The sequence below is a fragment of the Triticum aestivum genome, chromosome 2D (assembly GCF_018294505.1).
Source record: "Triticum aestivum cultivar Chinese Spring chromosome 2D, IWGSC CS RefSeq v2.1, whole genome shotgun sequence".
NCBI lineage: Eukaryota > Viridiplantae > Streptophyta > Magnoliopsida > Poales > Poaceae > Triticum > Triticum aestivum.
In genome coordinates this window covers 553,881,734-553,904,200 of record NC_057799.1, presented here as the reverse complement: position 1 = coordinate 553,904,200, position 22,467 = coordinate 553,881,734, and the positions used below count along the sequence as shown (strand labels likewise).

The following is a 22,467-nucleotide window of genomic DNA, read 5'->3' as shown; positions in this document are numbered from 1 at the left end:
AGTGTTCCTATGGTCGGTTCTCAATTGCGGTCACACATGTGTGTGCAAACGCAATATGACGCGCATTTCATTCGGAGAGCGGCGTGCCAGACCGACCGACCGTCTGGGGTGCGACGCGAACGCGACGGGCGTGCTGTATACTCCGTACATGTGTGCCGCCGTTTTCTTGAGGCTTTGCTCCATGGCGCCATCCATGGATACAAAATTAGTATACTGTACTATTTAAAAGTCGAGGGCAAGGATTTTCCTGCGCGGTAGGCGGGGCAGTTCCGGCTAGTCGGTTCGACAGGGACATGAGAAGATGAGGGAGTAGGCTGCTGCAAACGTAGGGTTGTGTGATTTGACAGCGAGTTACTGCTGGACAGGTGGGGCCCCATGATTTGACTTGCCATTACCATTTTAACTGCAGTGCTACGACCGGCGTGAGTCTCCCGATTCCTGACCACCTCCATACAGGTACCTCTCCCAATGCTTCACCATGTAGAGGCTGGCTCTTGCATGAGAACCCACTCCTCCACTTTTTCCTTGCCTCTTTCCTCCACATATGCAAAAATGCCATGTAAAGCGGGCTTATAGCCCACTATTGTACTCCCTCCGTTCCAAAATAGATGACCCAACTTTGTACTAACTTAAAGTTAAGACTTTGTACTAACTTAAAGTTAAGTTAGTACAAAGTTGAGTCATCTATTTTGGAATGGATGGAGTACTTACTAGCTCCTACAGATGCTAAGCTTGCCACATAGGCATAAAGTCTGATGTGGCAAGTTAATTAAGAAGAGAGAGACTAGTTTGGTGACCCAAGGAAGAATGGTGCTAAGCGTGTGTACCTAGGTGAAAAGACAATTTTGAGTCTATAGTTAATTAAATGAAGCAAACTTAGCAACAAAAAACTAAGCACCTATGCATTGGGGACTTGATTGCTAAGCCATTTAATGCCCTTAGCACCTCATCTAAGCACCATTTCATTGAAAGAGGTCACTCTTGGCAAATGCAATAAATACTACGAAGAAAGAGATAGAGAGAAGTAAAAAAAATACTCTTATAGCCAACCTTATAGCTAACCTTGTTGTAGTACGAGTGACTAAGTGATGACTATGTATGACATGCCAACATCCGATAGCCTAATGCACCGTGTTAAATCTCCAAGGGCCCGACTGAGCGAACGAGGCGACGGTCGTGGTAGGCGGCGCGACCATGATATGGGCTGCTGGTAGTCCTTGGATGTGAGGTCGAACGGCCGCATGCTAAGTTGCTGAAAATTTGCAGAATAACCCTCCAGGATAGGATATTCACCCATAGGTCTAGAATCACGCCATGCGACCGTTCGATCTCAGATCCAAGGGCTCTCGGAAGCCCGTATCATGGGAGAAGGGAAAGCTTCGTATCACCTGTAATTTTCCCGATGCTTCACGTGACATCGAAAGCCATTTAATTGGGCGTCGAGTAGACATGACATCTAATTGGGCCCCCATAGCACTGTGCATGAATCCATTTATCCAGCAGGCAAGCCACTACCCTGCCGTTCGCACGCCCCACTCAGCATTTTTACAATCAAAAAACTGAAAGCAGTTCGCTCCTACTCGTCCCCGGACGTCCTTTAACATTACGGCAGTTCGCTCCTAGTCGTCCCATCCTTTCACATTACGGCAGTTCCACTAATCCTAACCCTCCCCCCAAATTCATGGCATCCCAAATCTCCATGATCGGCGGTGAGTACAAGGTTAGAACCATCACCGACGATGAGTTCGACGTCATCTACACCCGTTCTTCCGCGATGGTGAAAGGATGCCTTGCTCGCTTTAGTCGCATGTTCGAAAACTCAAATGATGAGTGGGTCACTGGGCTAGATGTTGAGTACACCAGAGTCCCGGGACAAGAGAAGGATCTAAAGGAGGAAGAGAAGAATAAGCCCGCCGTGATGCAGGTTTGCGTGCATGACTTATGCTTGGTTTACCACATATTCCATGCCGACGTTGAGTGCGAGGAATTTAAGAACTTCCTCAAGGGCGCCCTAGTCAAATTCGTTACTGTAGACTTTACGAACGACAAAAGAGTCCTGGGTCGGATAGGCCTCGTTGTAGGCAACCCCTTCGACCTCCAGAAGAATCGGCTGCTGCCCTCCCGTGGTCAGCCTTCAGTGCTGACCCTGCCAGGAGCCATGGTTCATCCTTCGTACGGTAAACTAGAGAAACCTCCGTACACGTTTCATCGTCATGCATGGCAGTGTAATGTACTAGATATAGACCACATCCACTACGCTGTAATGGATGGCTACCTTTGTTTCAATATCTACAAGGGTTGGATGAAGAGCAGGAGCCAAGTGTGTGGTTCAAGCAAAGAAGTATCGGCCAAGAGGAAGAGGGACAAGGACGAAGTCGAGGACGTGGACAAGGACACCGAGTAAGGTGGCAGTGTCGTTGCTCATGGTGGTTCTAATGCAGTGTCTACCGGATTAGTTGCATAGTTTAATTTCAGGTGTGCTTATTTTAATTTGAGGGGTGTGTTGTGCTGAGCCCCCAGCAGAACTATGTTATGTTTCTTCTCGTTATATTTCGTACATTTCATCTTTTAGTTGGTATAGCACTACCACTCGTTTCTTCACATTATATACGTACAATATATATGGCCCACATCATATAGCCAGCAGTTTAGTTGTCAAAGAATTTCAGGGTGCTTAGTTTTGTCCAAGAATTCCAGGGTGCGTAGTTTTATTTAAGGGGTGTGTTGTGCTGGACACCATTAACTTATCATTGTGAGAATCGGCTTATTTTTGTCATGTAACAGGGTCAACGGGTTTGACATGAAAATAACAATGTCTAATGGCATTTCTGAGCAAACATCTAACTTAACGATGTCATTTTTTAGATATCTAATTGCATTTTGAGAAGGCATCTCACGGATCGATGGAATTTTTTGAGTAGTTGTAACTTCTAATGGGAAAACTTAGTAGTGATACACAACTAGTGGCATAAATAATAAGAACCCAAGAATTAAATAGGTATGCTAATTTCTTTATTTCTTTATACATTTGTGTGCGAAACAATATACGCTGCCCCCCCCAGATTTTCTTTACAGAGGCAACATAGAACTATATGAGTGCCCTGTTAAATTTTGGCATTATTCCGGGTTCGTTTGGCCTTTTTTATACATTAATTGAGTTTCTGGTCATTTAATGTGCATAATTCAAATTTGAACTACAAGCACATGCTCCCGTGCACCAAAGTTGATTGAAAAATCACATGTGTGTCCTCGGGTGAATTTCTAGGTCCCATGCAAGAAATGGGAATGAAATTCAAATATCTGGGCATTGTGGTTCGGCCGAGAACATTGAGAAGCTTGGTTTTAAAATTCTTGTAAATCCAGAACACGCCTGAAAATCATGAAACTTGGCATGGTGTCATGTCATGGTACTACCATGCTGCGGTAAACAAAATTGCAGAATAGGAACAAGTTTTGGTATAAGTGTCTTGCAAACCGGCGCTTCTCTCAAGAAGGCTCGTGGTTCTGAGAGGGAACGTGTCACCTTTGTGTGCATAATTAAAATTTTAAATACAAGCACATGCTCCAGTGCACCATAGTTGGTTGAAAAATCACATGTGTGTCCTCGGGTAAATTTCTAGGTCCCATGCCAGAAATGGGAATGAAATTCAAACATCTGGGCGTCATGGCCGGCTGGAAACATTGAGAAACTTGGTTTTTTAATTCCTATAAATCCGAAACACGCATGAAAATCATGAAACCTGGCTTGGTGTCCGATTTGCGAAGGCGCACACATTAACAATCAACAAAGTCATTTTGGAACAAGTGCTGTGACGTTACAATCGGAAACACAAATATTATTGAAACCGTGGGCGTTCTATTTACCATTTACGTGCCACCACGCGTCCCCTTTTTTATTAGCTAGGAGGCGCCGTGCAGGGTAGCTATTTGAGTACGGGAGGCGTGCGATCAGACTCCTGCGCGTGCTTATCGGGAGGAGAGCCCTTTGACCTCCATCTGCCGTCCACCTCTCTCCCAAGGTCTCCATTAATGGCGCCCGAGCCTTTGTTTAATGGCGTGGCAATGTCTCACTCGACTGAGATTTAAGAGAGAAAAAAGAAAATCTGAAAAGAAAATTTTGCACGGATCTTGATGTAAGATCCAACGGACCTATATAGCATCTACTGCGACTTATAGCAAGACTGATGAATATATATAAGGACGACGAGAGTGGATAGTAATTGTCTTACATAATTAGGAAGGTAATTAAAAAAAGCCACATGCGGCTACGCCCGAAATACACAAGGGCAAAAGAAGAAGGAAGACGCATACAACGATCTGGCTCGCTGATCTCTACTTTCTTTATGCGCTGCAGGTCGCGGAGATTAGTTCTCGCGGCGGGCGATGATCTCTTTCATCAGTTTCATGTCCTTAATACGCTGCTTGGCAGCATCCATGGATTCCTCCACCAGCCTGTTGCGCTCGATGCGGATCATGGCATTCTCTTCCATAAGTTTCTTGATGATGATGCCCATCCTCTGCAACAAGGCAGCGGTCTCCTCCTCCTGCTTCGCCCTTCCGGCGATCTTCGCCCTCAGCAGGTCGCGCTTGCCCCGGAGCTTCGCATTCACTACAAGAAATATGTTGATTCATGATGGATTTCGCATGACGTTTTTGAAATCTGTCATGAATGGCCTGGTACAGCCCCACAAGCACGCTAAAGCCCGCCTAAGCCCGCCTAACCATTCATGTATAAAACCCAAACCCTAAGTGCCTCCTCCTCGGCCCCCTCCTCTTTCTGTCTCTCCGTTCGTCGCAGCCCCCCTTCCGATTCCCCATCTTCTCACACACATCGCCGCCACCAACCACCACATCGCCTCCTCCACTTCTCGTCGCCAGCCCTTTCCCTCCTCTCACCTCGCTGCTCCGGCAGCTGCCAGATCCGCCGCAACCCCCACCAATCCATCTCTCCCTCTCCTGCGAATCGTCGCGCCGCCACCAACATCCGCAGATTCCGGCGACGTCCGCCACCGTGCAGCACGCTCGCGAGATCGTCTCCGACGCCTCCACCCTCCAGCCCGGCTGGATCCGCCGCTCCCAGCCCCTTGCGCTCGCACTCAACCCCTAGCCCATGTCTAGGGTTTCGGCTGCGGTGGCGCATCCGTCGCTTGCGCGTCTCGAGCTGCAGCACTCCGTCGTGCATCGCGCCCCCTTGCACCTCTCTGCCTCCCCTAGCTCAGTGCGCTCGACTGCGTCGGGCTGGACGGCGGCGACCCCGACCCCCTCTTCCGCGTCTCCGGCGCAGCGGTGCGTCCTGTGGCAACCTCCTCTGTCACGCGAGACGGTGTCTGACCTGCATTGCTTACAAAGGTCTCCTGTGAGCACTGCGACCTCTACCTCCCTCTTCTCCTTGATTTAGGTTGATTTTGTATCTTTCCTCTCAAGAATTGATGATTTAATATTTACAAACATTAATCCCTCTGTTATAGAATTTATAGTCTAGTAGCAAGTTAGGCTCATAGTCAGTAAGCTGTTTATGCTTTCCTGATTTGATTAAAATGACTGTTGCAATCAGCTAGCTGTAGTATTATTTGACTTTACTTTTGTATCTGTATTTTGTGAAAGTAAACTCCAGAGTGCAAAATTGGATTTGTTGTGCATTTTTGTATCTTCCCAGAACCAAAAGAGATGAATTGAATCTCTTCTTACCTCCTAATAAAAGGCAATGTGCAAAACTGTACGTGCTGTACATTTTTGTATCTTTCTAGAACCAAAAGAGATGAGAATTGAACCTCGTCTAACTGCCTAATAAAAGGGAGTGTAGTACTGGTTCAATCACTTCCATAATGCTTCTTGATATATCAGGAAAAGCGAGTTATCCAATTTATAAATTACTGGATGTTGCTTTACATTCTACAGTAGCCTTTTTGTCTTTCTGTATTGTGGAATCAGTGCTCCTTTTCTGACATATTTCTCTACTAATGTAAAGTGTATATATTAATGCAGTATTGTTATGCTTGTTATGATATCTTAAGCATTGTTCCTGGCTCAGGTCTCCACTTGATCAACGAAGGTTGATGATTACAACTGAACGACTGAATCAGTCCACTGGCAGAATTAAAAATAGCTGAAGAACTATGCTGGAGATAAAAGAGCTGGGTGTGTCAATTCTTTAGGACCTTCATCAGCAACGACAATCACTACTGCATGCTCACACTACAGTGCATAGTCAATCATAACTGCTTGATAATAGTTTAGATATACTTCCCTGAAATGTTATGTGAACCATCGTTGGCTATATAGCTCTTCTGTTCATCATTACTTCCAGCTTGGTTGTTATTTCTTGTGGTACTGGTAGAGATCAGATTGCCATAACCCATTATATAAGTTCTAGGTTTGATTGATTTCCTCTACCAATTCTAAATATAATAATCAAAATTTGCATTTGTTTAATGCAAGATCTGTTATCAAAATTGAGATTTAGTGGTTCAAGTTTATTAAATCATGTTAAGTGCAGTGTAAATTTGAAAGTGTCTCCACCTTGAACATTTCATTTATTCTTGTTTTCTCACCATTAATAGGTATTATTTATAATCTACTTCCTCAATTCTGAAATAATTGAATTTGATCAAGTTTATAAGAAGCTATATCAACATCTACGCCACATATTTAGTTTCATTAAATTCAGTGAAAAATACATTTATGTAAAAAGAGGTCACTTGGCTGTTCTTGATACTATAGTATACCTATTATGTCTATTCTCACACGTAGATAGGTGTATTTTTTTACATAAGAAAAATGACATCAAGTTAGTTCATGATCATGGTTTAGGAAAAAAAAGGTGTGCACTATGGTAAAAAGAAGTACAGTTTTGTTGCAAGTAGTTTTCCAGAAACAACAACTTCCCTTGTTCCCCTATCCCTTTATTATTTGTCAACACCCCTTTGATCTTTGAGATGATAATTTTTCAAAGGTACCTACAGTTGCACAACAAGGTGGAGCTCCTCAGCTCTTTGGCATGGGTAAGCTCCTATGTGCTTTAGGATGATTTAAACTATTTGGCACTAGGTTACTTGTGATTAGTCGTCGATGTTGTGTTGCTGCAATCAAACAATATTGTTGATTAATGAAATACAACCAATTATGGCATAACTCTTAAGTATATAGGCCTCACTAGTGAGGTTCAAACCATGTGAAATAAAAATGATGGTTCAGATGATAATAACTACTATTTATGTTGTTGTAATCAGCTTGGCATTTTGTAACAAAAGCATATTGTTTGTTACAGATTACTTGGTGGTCAGAGCCAAAAATGAAGTTGGAGGTGTAGGCGTGAACTTGATGATTAAGAGGATCTGTACAAACTTGTATATTTGTTGATGTAATCTGGTGTAATTATTACTGAGGGCATGTGATGTGAAGTTGGATGTATTATTGGCCACGTTTTAAAAGGGCTTTACTCAGTGAAATAATTGAATGGAAATTTGTGAAATGCTTCAAATCATGGGCCTGTTCAATAGAAATTAATTGTGTTGTGAAAGCTTGTTTGACTATGTAATGGGTGGCGTTGTATCTGGTTGGATGGAAATCATGGTTGGACACTAAAAAATGCGGATGCCACGTCACATCCATGCTGGTGCCATGTAGATGCCACGTCCAACCCATTTTTGTACAACGTCATCTCAATCCATGACGGACTAGTCTGTCATAGAGGACCGGGCCTGGGCGGGCCTAGGGACTCATCGGTGACGGCCAGGATCCGTCATGGTGGTACAGTTGTCAAATTATGACGCGATGTACATGACGGATTATAAATCCGTCACGGAAAACCCTCCTTGACGGTTTTGCACTGTTCCATGACAGATTGTATCCATCATGGATTAACAAGATTCTTGTAGTGATTGCCCTCCCCTAGTTGTCGGATGACGCCGATAGCCTCGTCCTGCAACCTCGCCCAGCCGGAGATCTGATCCATCTTGCTATGGACCATCGCATGCATGCACCTGTAAGAGTCCTCCCCTGCCCGCGAGAAATTTTCCCAGGCCGCCGCGGCGCAGCGGGACCTCCGTGCTGCTTCGGCGGCGCGGCGGGACATCTCTGCTGCTTCCGCGGCATGGCCGGAACAGTCTGCTACATCGACGGCACAGCGGGACCTGTGTGCTGCTACTGCTGCACGTCTGGAAATGTCGGCTGCTTTCGCGGCGAGGCGGGACATCTCTCGTGCTTCCTCTTCCATGCTCACCTCTCCCTGGTGGAAATCTCTTGACCCAAAACTCACGCTGGCCATGGCTTGATTGACTTGATTGTTTTTTGTGGATGAGGAGTTGAGGAGGAATGTGCAGTCATCTTAGCATAGTAGTATTTATAATTGAGTACTACTAATACGCTCCTAAGTGGGAAACCGTTTAGGTTGTGATCGGTGTGAACAGGTTTGCAATTAAATATAGCGTGGTAGTAGTAGTAATTTGGAATGTGACGAGACGCGTTCAAAATTTATTGACGGTTCTAGTTTCGAAGTGCGGCACTATTCCCGGATGGCGTAACGTCGGCACGTTTTCTCGGTCGTGGTGTAGCATATGCCATGGTACTAGTTCTTTTTCTACTGCTGTGTACGTTCAAAAACTGGCACCGTCGGATACATATCTTACGCTTGGCGTTCGACAGGAATAGCCTCGTGGCGAGCTATAGACTAGTCTTTTTTTCAAACGCATTACACCTATTTCTCGGGACTTCTCACACGCACCATCACTGCTCCCTAGGTCGATGCCACCCACATACACTTGTACTCTGAGAAGAGATGCACACACGCACTCGTCCTCTCTCACACACGCATCTGTAGCTACGAATTATAGTGTTCTCAATCATCCGATTGGCTCTATCATAGGTTTCACGTTGCTCCCTGGCCTTGAGAATGAGAAGTTTAAAACGCGGAGGCTAAGATGGAGGCGCGACGTTTTGGTTAATGTGCGGGACGCACATGGCACCAACACGACACGAGCTTTGTCTGCCTGGTGCGCATGCAGTCGGGTGAGTTGTCCAAGTATAGACACAACCAGGCCCTCGTTGGTATCCGCGCCTCAACTTTGGCTGGTCATAGTGGAGAGTAACATAGACTAGTTACTAGTCTATGTTACTAGTACCTTCATAGTGGGTAGTGTCATATAGTATATGCATAATTTGGCGACGAGCGCTCTCTATATGTACCACCTTTTTTCTTTAATTTCATCTTGTTAGTTTTGCTCCATGGCGCAATCCATCGATACTACTATTGTACAAATGTATACATTTTTTAAAACGCTAGAGGGCGGGGCAGTCTAGCTTGGTCCTTTTCACGAGAGGCGAGGGCCTTTGTGATTTGATGGCTCATTACTGCTGGAAGGCGGGGCCTTGTGATTTCACTGCTCGTATAAATGTGCCGATGACCTGAGGAGGAGCAAAGAACCGTGCGGTATACTCAAGATTTCCGCTGGAGTAGTACTACGACAGAGGAGCACGAAACACGGCAGCCCAGTGCCATATGGCGATAAAAAATGATCTAATTTTCTAGTCATCTCATTGTTAGCATTGTTCTATTCATGCCTTGCAGAGAATGTGACACGTGCGGTGAAACACCCGAAGCAAAAGAAGAAACACAGGAGCAAAAGAAGAAGGAAGATTATCAACCCAAATGATCTAATTCGCCACGGAGTCGTAACTGCTTCTTCATCGCCTCCACGACCTCCATCTCCTTGTGCGTCTCCTTCGCCATCTTCTTCATTCTGTCCATGACGCGGGATTTCTCGATGCGAGCCTTCATCATCTGTTCCACGGTCGCATTACGTACCTTGACAGCAGCCGGGTGCTCTATGCGGAGCTTCGCCAACTCCCCCTTCTGTTCCATGACGAGGGCCTGCAACATCTTCATCGAGGAACTACTACTCTCATGCAGCTTCTTCCAGCCGGCGTTCTTCTTCTTCAGCAGGTCGAGCTCGTGGAAGAGCTTTGCCTTGTCTTCCTGAAGTTGCAGGATTTCGCCGGTCGCCTTCTTCTCCGAGGCAATGCTCTTCTTCAGCAGCATCACCAAGCTGGCAGTCAACTCCCCCTGCTTATTGAGCTCAGCGGGCATGTCGTGGAGGCTCTCCTTCAGCAGCTCCACCAAGCCATGGATGAACTCCTTCTACTTATTGAGGTGCTTATTGAGCTGATCGGGCATGCCGTCGCGGGATAACCACTCCAGCGCCGCCAGCTCGGCATGTTCGCCTCCGCGGCTAGGGCGCTCCTGGGAGCCATCGCCAGCCCGTGAGAGATCTTTCGAGGTGTCTGTGTGGCGGTGAGCCCTCTCTTTTTTTTCCGCAGCCTTGGTTGCCGCTCCCTTGTTACGAGTAGTTCTCGACCTAGAGCTCTGCGCACCGGACATGGCAAGGACGGGCGAAGAAGAAGCACTTATGAGGAGGAAAGGTAGAGTAATTTTCGGTTAGGTAGTTCCCCCTTTTTATAACCTAAGTACTAGCACTAGTACTAATACCTGCATAGTGGGAACAGCTTCAGGTTTGGTACGTACTAGTAGGTGTGAGCAGGCTTGCACTTAATTGTAGCACTAGTACTTTTGAATGTGATGGGAACAAGGTAAAGATAAATTATGGGTTTTGGTTTAGAGGCCCAAAATGGCTCCCGATGAGTTTAGTGGAACATAAATTTCAAGTAGACTACACTGCTCAGATGCGTAAATATTATGTTATTGCCAAAAATTGGCACAAAATACGAAGGAGACCAATGGAAGTACTACTAGCAACACATGATTTAACTACTCGCATGCGCGCAGTGGAGTAGTAATGTCTTTCTTCTGCCCTCATGTCCACTCAATTAGCATGCGCTGTATTAATTGACCATCAATGAAGTGAAGGACTTTACACGCGTCAAATTTTCAAATGGGGTGGATCTTGGTACAAAATCGCGTCCGCCTGTGTACCCGCGTGTGCGTGCGAGGGAATGAGTGCATGCGTGGCGTGCATGCACATCTTCGATTCATGCATGTACCGCCAGTGTGGCTCAGGGAGGACGAGTACATTCTTCTGGAACCAGCAGCACGTCACTGTGATCAATCCACACAAGGATGTCGCGACAAGCCTCCACATGTGCCATGTGGCTTCATGAACTGTAAGAGAGACACTGTGTAGCGTGCCACTGTGTTTTGCACATACTCGAAGTACTAGTAAGGTACAGATGCATTGCACGCGTCAGATTTTGCAACCAAATTATGAATAAATACGACACTATAGCATGTAAGCTCTGAGTCATATATGCCTGATGTAACCTTTGTTTAATTCTTATAGTTCATCTCATTCAAAATCAATTAGTTTTTATAAAAAAACCTAGGGCCTCTTTGATTCGTAGGATTTCCAAAACGCGGGAATAGGAAGAACATGGGATTAGAGTGGAATGTCGTCTAGAATCCTATAGGATTGTACGAGTGTTTGATTGTGCACAGAAAAAACGCAGAATTCTTTCTAATAGGTTTGAGTGGATGGGATGTTTCCTATGAAATACAGTGCAAATGAATCATATGGAAAGATTCCTATGGTTTACAATCCTACGAATCAAACAACCAAGATAGGAAAAATTCCTAAGGATTAGAATCCTCCAAAATTCCGTTGAGAATCCTTTGAATCAAAGAAGCCCTTAATCTATTTTATGATTCATGGAATTGTGTGTTGTAAAGCATAAAGTAAAAACAAATAATGGCAATTCAACTAGAAAAAAAGTTTGGGCAGTTATGATACGGAAGATTCTAGAACAAAGGAGAACCACTGTTGTTCTGAGATTTGTGCATTATGCTTAAGTTCAACCATGGAGTCTGCTAGATTGTACATGTGGCAAAACCCGGTGGGGGCTAGAAGATGGTGCGAGGGGTCGAGTGGAGGGAGACTATGAAGGAGTGCACAACTGCAAGATTGATATTTAGAGAGAGGGGGTGAGAACGTGCGTTGTTGCGCACAGTGGCGGAGCCATGAAAAATGTCCCATGAGCTAGGGGGCCAAGCATTGCTAATCCTTTACGAGGAGGTCCAATTCATCAACTTAAACCATTTTTACCAGCAATTGTCTAATGATCACATTCATATTAGGCTCGATATATAGTGATGTTAGGGGGGGTAGGGCCCTTGCTGCCCCCTGTCTTCGCCATTGTGCGCGCATCTGAGAGATGAAGCGGAAGGCATGGATGATGAGAGGGGGGCGTTGGATATATAATTAATGTGGGTGTATTAGCTATATATGTAATCCTATATAGAGAGGTATAGATTGATCGATGTGGACGTGGGAAAGAGGGTGAGACATTACTAGATATATATATTGATCGGTTTATGTGGAAAACTATGAAACATCGATCGTTGCGCATGCACGTGAGAGATAAAGAATGCCCGATATGATGGAGAGGGGGATGTGTGTGTGTGCCTTCATGGGAGACCGACCTGAAGAAAAAGATTGCATGTGATAATGCCGATTGGTAGTGTGTGTGCATGCATGCATGAGAGAAAGTTAGTGGTACAATTGTAAAGAGAAGACCAATGTGTGGGTGTAAAAGACTAGGTGAGATCATAATCAATGTAAAGTTGAATTCAAATATTTGAATAAGAGATCATGATGTTTGAAACCCATGCATGCAAGAATATAATGGAGATCTGCGCGGTGTCGTTTGGAAACGAGCATGTTGTAATGTATACACATTGAACAAGGTCAAACCGGTTTGAATTTGTGATACCGATGGCGGACATCATTTGGCCACATTGCATCCGTGCATGGACACACTATTCTAATTGGAGATGATGGGTGGCTTTCACATCACATATCTATATATATACCCCTATATATATATTTTATATTTTATATTTTTTATATAGTGTGCGGATAACTTTAACTTTGAAAGATGGTCGTTGGATGAGGCCAATCCGATGGAGCAGAGCTGGCAAATTTGAGCACTACTGGCCGTTGGATGTCATCTAGATTCCACCAGATTTTACCACATGTACAATCTACAAGACTCTATGGTTGAACTTAAGTATAATGCACAAACCTCAAAACACAAGCACTTCTTCTTTGTTCTAGAATCTTCCATATCAGAATTGCCCAAATGTTTTTCTACATGATTTGTTTTTACTTTATGCCTTACAACGCACAATTCCATGAATCTTAAAATAGATTAGCTTTCTTATGAAAACTAGATGATTTTGAATGAAATAAACTATAAGAATTAAACGAACATCTACATCATGCATATATGACTCAAAGCTTACATGCTATAATGTGGTATTTATTCATAATTTGGTTGCCAAATCTCATGCGTGCAATGCACGTGTACCTTACTAGTCTAAATGGTGTTTGTGTGTGTGTTGTGCATGTTAAACACATTGTACATAGTATATCATACCAGTCTAAATTGTCTTTTTTGGGTACACATTAAGCTTGTTCTCCCGAAATTTCAAGCCGCGCCTTGTTATGCCGAAATTTCAAGCTAGCGTCTCAGTCTATCGTGCTGCGAAACTCGCGCCTCTTCAACCCACGCCTTGTTACCCCGAATTATTGAAGATAAATCTTTGTCTCGTTGTGCTCGGACAACTCCCTCCATCTCAACCCGGGCCTTGCTATTCCAAATTTACAACGCGCGCGAAAACTCCCACCTCCTGTGAACTCCCGACACGCGAAATGCCCGTGATACCCCTGAACCGAAAGAACCGCCTCAAATCGGTGGGGGTACTTTCTAACTTACCCCACATTTCGGACAAGCACGTCCCTAAGCCATGGTTCCCCACTCCCATCCCATCCGCCCACCCCTTCGTACACCGAGGCCGGGAAAACCCGCGAAGCCCCACACCCTCCCCCGCCCGCCACCTAGCCGGAGCCTTTTCCCCGACGATGTCGTCCACAACAACACCTCGACGGCCCTCATCCACCGTACCGGATGAGGATCCGTCGTTGATCTGGTCATCCCGCCGGTTCAGCCACCCCGTCCTCCACCTCCAAGGAGCTTCCCCGACTTTCCCCTCGTCTTTCGCGCCACCTCCATCCCCACACCGCCGTCTTCACCTGCAACACCGGAAGAGCATCATCATCACTGTTTCCTCGGATGAAGCTGCGACCTAATCGGCACCACCAAAGTGGTTGTACACTAATCGCCGCATTTTCTTCTTGATTCGATCTCGCGGTGCTGCCGGCGCTCGGTCCCGAGCCAACACGGCGCGGCTCCATCCACGGCATCGCACCCTCGGCAGTGATGTCCACATCAGTAGGAGCTGCTGCGGCTTTAGCTCTCGCTCGCGCTGCTGCTCTGCTCTTGCTCTCGGTCCCCTGCCTTGTTTGCTCTTGCTCTTGCTCGCGCTGCTGCTCTCGCTCTTGCTCTTGCTTGCGATGCTGCTCCGATTTAGCTACACTTCAGTCGACTGAATCGACTTTTGGGTCACTCGATTTTTAGGGGGGGGGGTCGCCGGAGTTAAAGGAAGAACCAGCCGCAGTCGGGAGGGGGGCTCGCCAGAGAGGTACCCCACTATCTATCTTAGGGTTCAGGGTGGGGGCAGTGGTCACCGGCGGTGGTGGGGCGGTGGCGTGGGGATCACCGGAGAAAAAGCTCGTCACGGGGGGGGGGGGGGGGCTAGAGGGATGGCCGGGGCGGGGGCGGACCGGCGGTGGGGAGTGTTTTCGGGTAAGGGCGGGGCGACGCACCGCCGGCCGCGGGCGGCTGTTTGGCCGGTGGTGGCTAGGGGGTGGAGGTTGAAGATGAACTGCAGGCCCTTGATTTCGTATCCAACGGCTGTAAAATCGACTGACCAGAGATGAAAAAGTCAGTCGACTGACGTGTAGCCTCACCTCTAGTGCGTTCAGTTTCGACAGTAAAATTCAGTTTCGGCAGCAAAATTCAGTTTTGACAGTCAATTTCAGTTTCGACAGTTAAATTCAGTTTCGACTGTTAAGTTCAGAGATGAGCGACTGATGTATTTTACATCTAGCACTTTGTGGTTATGTATTTTACGTCATCTATTGTAGATGCTATTAGAATTCCATTCAGGTTAACGTTGTCTCTCTTGCCTTGCTTCAGCCTCGGCATCTTACAACTCACCGGAGCAGCTCAAACGACGAAACCCTCCATCACAGTGGAGCAGTACCTTGGGCTCCATCTCTAGACGCCTAAGATCTTCTTCCCCTCCTCCGACAGCCATGTTAGCCGGAGCATCCTCACCGGCCAACCCAATCACGCTGAGATCGACATGGCTTCGCCAAAGAGGTTGTACACTTGTTGCATATCTTTTTACTCTACATGTTATATATATTGTCCACTGAGCACACGGAGTAAAGGGAAATACGATTATTTTATCCTACTATATGACAAGCAGTGAGGTACCAGGCAACTTAGCTATCCGTGATGGACTCTCTTGAACGCCATCATTATTTATCTCTGCGCGTTTGAGCTGTGCATTTGTCGATGGCCCTGGGAGTTGAGCTAGTAGGGCAGTGGCCTAGGTCCAAAGTAATAGAAGTAGCACAAAAACATTTTTTTAGTGGAGGCTTTTCCTTGCTCAAGCCTGCCTACTAGAATCGCCAGAGCTTGAAAGGAAAAAAGAATGAAAAACATAGGAATTGGAAAGTTTCGTATGGTTCTACTTTTCATGAATTTGGCGCAAAGGAATGGACCAAAGGAAAACTATAGGATTTGTTCCTTTAGTGTCTCCTTGAAAGAAAAATCATAGGAAATTTAATTTCCACTTGTCCTCCTTTTCAAATTCCTATTCATGAAGCACAAGACTAAGAGATAGTAGCATAATAGCATTATAACCGTACATTTTCTTGTGGTTTGACTTAATCTCACCATGCTTCTTTGCGTCCTGTGATCTTCCAATTCTTGTGAACCAAACACCCAGATTGGGAGAAATCCTGTGTTTTTAAATTCTCTGTTTTGCACTTGCATTCCTATCCTATTCATGTCTATTTCCTATCTGTGCATTGTTAGAATCCTCAAATTCAAACAAGCCCTTACACAATTACTTCTGTTACAGATATGTGTCAAAGAAAACCTTGTGTGGTTTGTCCTGCTCCTGCGGTGCTGTGTTCCACCCCAGCTCAGCTGCACCAACGACGGAAGGGTTCACCACAGCAGGGATTCACTCTCCAGACTGTCTTTCGCTGCCTCAAATCTTCTTCCCCGCCGCTAGCAGCCATGACAACTGCATTACCATCATCAACTGAGCAGATGACCTTGAGGACTACATGGGTCCGCAAGAGAGGTCGCACTCTTCCGTGTCTGCTTACATTATGCATCGCTTAATATGATGACATGTTACTGTATCATCGTGTTCACCTATTAGACTCCGAGTCAGGTCCAAACTTATGCTGAAACTTGAGTTTTTAAATGGTTGTGGGGTACATATTGGGGCAACAATCAGTACTATCTGTCTACTATCTGGTTAATCTCGGGTGTCTACTATGAGTTTCATGTTGGGTGCAAACAAACATTAAAGGAGCCATTATCTGTATTTTTAACTAAAGCTATTATCTACCTGCTCTCATTGGTTTTTGGTCTATCCACAGTTTGCTACCATCACTCTGGATTTGTGCATGCACTCCTTACATAATCTCACTATGCTTTATTCCTATGCATGTCAGTTATTGTACACAGTGGAACTGAACATGTAGAGCAAAAGAGACGAGCCTTGCGTGGCAATAAAATTTCATGCAGACGTCGCTCCATGGTGGGTGCAAAGGCAGCCCCCCTCCACCCATTTCGGATCGTAATCAAGAGGAAGATAACTGTTCTGAGGGGGATTCAGAAGTAGAAGACCACTCCTATTTACCCCATGAGGTCTTCGCTCTAACTTGGCATGCTGATGTTGGTAATATCATGCATATGGTGCCTTGCATTGCTTACTGTATACATCAAAGATGTCATCTGCTTAGTTTAGACATGCTTTGTGTCAATGCCATTTGTTTAGTTTCTTTATCGTATATGTGAATCATGCAATGCCATCTTGTTTAGCCAGGCATCATATATGTGAATTTTGCAATGCCACCCTGGTTAGCCAGTCATCTTATATGTGAATTATATCATGACATCATTTTTTTATTACGTGTTAAATTTGTCAACAATTTTAGTACATTCAATTACTCTTCCTGTGCATCAGCCATTCGGCACGGTCATGGAAAAATCTGGAGTGGAAACAAGGTCTTCAGAGCAGACAATGCTATCTGACGAAGCGCATGTCTTGCTGGTTACAGATAGCTCCTCAGAGGAGGATTTAGAGATAGATGACCAGTCCTATTTCCCCCCGAGGTGCATGCTCTAACTTGGCAGGGTTATGTTGCTCATATCATGCGTATGGTACCTTGCATTGCTATGTCATTTGCTTAGTTTAGACATGCTTTGTGTGAATGCCACCTGTTTAGTGTCTAATTACCATATATGTGAATTATGCAATGCCATCTTGTTGCAAGACATTATATATGTGAATTATGCAATGCTATATTGTTGCAAGGCATTATATATGTCAATTATGCAATGCCATGCTGTTTAGCCAAGCGTCATATATGTGAATTATATCATGCCATCCTTTTTTTGTATTTCTCATTGCTTTTGTCAACAATGTTTGTATATTCAACTGCTCTTCCTGTGCATCAGCCATTTGAATTGGTGATGGAGAAATCTGGAGTGAAAACAAGGTCTTCAGAGCAGACAATGCTACCTGCTGAAGCAGATATCTTGCTGGTTACAGATAGCTCTTCAGAGGAGGATTCCGAGGCAGATGACCAGTCCTATTATCCCCCTGAGGTGTATGCTCAAACTTGGCAGGGTTATATTACTCATATCTTGCATATGTTGTATTGCAATGCTTAGTTTTTACATCATATACACGATATTGAATGCCATCTCCTTAGTTGACACATCATATATGTGATTGCCCTCTGCTCATTTCCTTAGTATATAAATCATATATTTGAATATATCATGCCATGATGTTTACATAGACAGCATGTATCTGAATGATGGCATGCCAAACCATTTTCTAAAGACATAATATAGTTATATCATCTCATCCTGTTCACATAGTCATCATATTTTGAATTATGTCATTCTATCCGTGAATTATATCATGCCATCATGTTTCCATCGATGGCATGTTTGTGATTTATGGCATGACAACCACTTTAATAGACACATCGTATAGTTATATCATGTCATCTTGTTTACATAGTCATCATATTTTGAAGTATGTCATTCTATCCTGTTTAGTCAGCCATCATACATGTGAGATTGTGTCATGCTATCCTGTTTAATTAGCCATCATATATGTGAAATTATGTCCTGCTATTCTGTTTGTTTAGACAACATAAATGTGAATTATTTCATGCCCTGTTTTCTTCCCTACTATCCATTGCACCTGTCTATCTTACAATGTCTATACATTCAATTACTTTTCTTGTTTATCAACCATTTCAATTGGAGGGGGTGATGGCACTATCTGTGGGAGTAAAAAGACGGTCTTCAGAAAAGATCGTGCTACCTGTCGATGGAGATAGAACCACAGTTGTACTTTCCCAAGAACCAGCCCCACCACACATAACCCAGACTCACGCAGATTGTACCCCTACCCAGTTGGACAGAGAACTAGTTACACCCCTTCTACCCCAACCCCAGCAGATAGTAACCCAGTTCCCGTTGACACAGCACAGTCTCCACCACAGAGCACCCAAACACGAGCAGTTAGGAACGCAGCTGCAGTACCCAAAGAACGAGGACCACCACTCCGAACCCAAAGTCAACACTTAAAGCAGAAGAAGAATTGTTCTCAGGTCAGGTTCCGTAGCTATGGTTCATACTACTTTTCTCTTGCATCACTGTATTTACTCAGACTAACTAATTTCAAATTTGAAGGATGCAATTGAAACTCCAATGGCGCAACAGGTATGTTTTAAACCTGTTTCTTTAACGTGTTTGCTGTTGTAACTTGCTCTATGTTGATTTCAGTTTCAATTGAACAAACATTTATGTTCTCATGCCATGCACATTACAAGTGTTGTTATTGTTGTGTAGTTTCCCACACTTATATTATGTCTATGCTGCTTTTTCTTAAATAGATATGATTCAAACTGTATCTTTCGATTTGGCAACATAAACTAGAATGATATAGACCATACAGTGACCATACTACATAGATATATGTTTGTTTCATGCTGTTATCCTGTCCACCTTACTACTGAACTGGTTTACCAAAATGAGTTTCATATACTACATTGTAAACCTGTGATGTGTTTGTTTGTTTCTCTTTTAGAACGCGGATAAAATATTGGAGAAGAGTACCCCGTTATGCAATGGTAAAGGAAGTAATGCAGATAAGGTTCCAGATAGTGAGACATCCCTGTTGTTCTCCAAGAAAGCTGATAAAAACTATATTGAAGACACTGAGACAACCCCAAAGTCCTGTCTTGATGTAGTGTTCGAGTTACTGGCTACTACTGCTGGCACCAGCTCTTCGAACTCGCTGCATGAATCAGTTCGGCTTCTTGAGTCTCAACTTCAAGTTCAGACATCGATCAGATGTTATGCGACAGGAAGCCGAAGGACTGAGGAAGTCCCTGCAGAATTCAGATGCATACTTTCTGGTGCAACAGCAAGAGCCGGAGGATTTAAGCGCCAAACAAGAGAAAGTTAATAAGCTTGCTAAGCATCTTGCCAGCATTATGGGTACCCAGGATATTGTTTCTTGAGCTCTTCTAAAGTGGTTTTAGTTCTGGACTTGTTTTGCTGTGGCGTTTATATGCTGCTTTGTTCCCTATATTTGCACTGGTGGCGAACTTTGATGCCCAGTGGATGTCATATGTGTAATAGCCGTGATAGCCTAGCATAAGTTGCTTGCTTATTTATTTCCTTATTGTCTTGTTTATTTGTTTTCTTGTAGTCAGTGCAGTTCTTTTTCCGCGGTTTGCTAGTGGCTGCAATAACCTATTTTTTAAAACTAGGCCACAATAACCATGGGCTACATATTTACTGTAGTTAACATGGGCCTCCTACGGGCCGTAGAAACAATGTGCCTTCTAAGGGCCGTAGAAACATGGGCCTTCTGCGGCGTAGAAACAATGGGCCTTATACGGGCCGTAGACACAATGGGCCTTCTATGGGCCGTATCATCAATGGGCCTTCTACGGGCCATATGATCGGTTGGCCAAACATGGGCCAATAACAGACCACATTATGGCCGTAAATGGGCTAGAGTTGAAATCGTCCGTTCATGGGCCGACCATAACGGGCCGTCGTTAATCGACCGTATTTGATGACGCTATGAAAACGGCCCAACGTATTAATGGGCCACAAACGGGCCGACTGTAACCACAGGCTGAATTTGGCCCACAAGTAGAAAATGACAGTAACGGGCCGTAAGTAAACGAATGCTGGAAATGAGCCCAAGAATAAATGGGCCCTGAGAAGGCCGAAAGATAACATGGGCTAGGAACGGCCGAACGGAATAATGGGACGTTAATGGGTATAAAGTGATACACTGTTCATTACGGGCCAGTTTCACCACGTGTCGTTATTGGGTATAAAGTGATACACTGTTCATTATGGGCCAGTTTTACCACGGGCCATTAATGGGCCGAGAGTTACTAAGGGCCTCATATGGGCCGAAAGACGTCATGGGCCATACATGGGACGGAAGTTAAAACGGGCTGGAATTATATTGGACGGCCGAGATGACGATACTGGGCCTAATTCGAATAGGCCGTAAACGGGCCCATAGTGAGCATGCAACAATCCACCTCTGGTTCATCTGCACGAAAACGTCAAACACCGGGAATACTTTCCCGGATGTTTTCCCCCTTTGCCGGTATCACCTATCCCTGCGTTAGATCACCCCTGGCACCGCATATTGCCTTGTTATATTTTGTGATGCTTTGCTTGCTCCGTATTTACTGTTTCTTCCCCCTCTTCTTCTCCGGTAGACCCCGAGACCGGCGTTGATGCAAATGAGTACGACTATGGTGTTGACGACCCCTCCTTCTTGCCAGACCAACCAGGCAAGCCCCCCCCCTTGATCACCAGATATCGCCTATTCCTTCTCTCTACTGCTTGCATTAGAGTAGTGTAGCATGTTACTGCTTTCGGTTAATCCTATTCTGCCGCATAGCCTGCCATTGTTGCTACAGTTGTTACCCTTACCTACAAACCTGAATGCTTAGTATAGGATGCTAGTATTCCATCAGTGGCCCTACATTCTTGTCCGTCTGCCATGCAACATGCAGGTGTGCAATGGGCGATGGGCCCAGACACCTGCGCGCATAGGATTTAGACCGGCGTGTTGACCTCTCTGTTGTGCCTAGGTAGGGCTGCGACGTGTTGATCTTCCAAGGCCGGGCATGACCCAGGAAAGTGTGTTCGGCCAGAGGGATCGAGCGTGTTGGGTTATGTGGTGCACCTCTGCAGGGAAGGTTATCTATTCGAATAGCCATGTCCCTTCGTAAAAGGATGACCCGGAGTTGTACCTTGACCTTATGACAACTAGAACCGGATACTTAATAAAACACACCCTTCCAAGTGCTAGATATAACCCGGTGATCGCTCTCACACAGGGTGACGAGGGGAGGATCGCCGGGTAGGATTATGATATGTGATGATACTTGGTGAACTTACCATCTACTCTCTTCTACATGCTGCAAGATGGAAGCTACCAGAAGCGTAGTCTTCGACAGGACTAGCTATCCCCCTCTTATTCTGGCATTCTGCAGTTCAGTCCACCGATATTGCCCCTTTACACAAATACCCATGCATATGTAGTGTAGATCCTTGCTTGCGAGTACTTTGGATGAGTACTCACGTTTGCTTTTCTCCCTCTTTTCCCCTTTTCCATTCTTCTCGGTTGTCGCAACCAGTTGCCGGAGCCCAGGAGTCAGACGCCACCTTTGACGAGTCCTACTACACCGAGGGTGCCTACTACTACGTGCAGGCCGCCGCCGACGACCAGGAGTAGTTTAGGAGGATCCCAGGCAGGAGGCCTACGCCTTTTTCAATCTATATCCCAGTTTGTGCTAGCCATGTTATGGCAACTTGTTTAACTTATGTCTGTACTCAGATATTGTTGCTTCCGCCGACTCGTCTATGATCGAGCACTTGTATTCGAGCCCTCGAGGCCCCTGGCTTGTATTATGATGCTTGTATGACTTATTTTATTTTAGAGTTGTGTTGTGATATCTTCCCGTGAGTCCCTGATCTTGATCATACACATTTGCGTGTATGATTAGTGTAGGATTTAATCGGGGGCATCATAGCCGGCAAGGTGGACGACGACGGGGATGAAGCGAGAGGACGGGATGCAAGGATCCCGGTCCACAGCCGTGGATGAGAGAGGTCGATCTCTTGTAATGGCCGACGGCGTCGGGGTATCAGCTCCGACATGGTGGAGGAGGACGGCAGTGGATGGGGTCGCGGATGGAGGAGGCTGGGGTGGAGAGGGTGTTTTGGCGCCCACGGAGTACGAAT

General features: G+C 45.2%; 1 long non-coding RNA gene across 1 annotated transcript; it reads left to right on the top strand.

The window, feature by feature from the left end:
* Window positions 1-4,769: 4,769 nt before the first annotated feature.
* LOC123049939 (uncharacterized) lies at window positions 4,770-7,478 on the top strand. The gene is made up of 3 exons (XR_006423690.1): window positions 4,770-5,356; window positions 6,032-7,001; window positions 7,268-7,478. It is a non-coding gene; the product is annotated as an uncharacterized lncRNA (long non-coding RNA).
* Window positions 7,479-22,467: the final 14,989 nt, after the last annotated feature.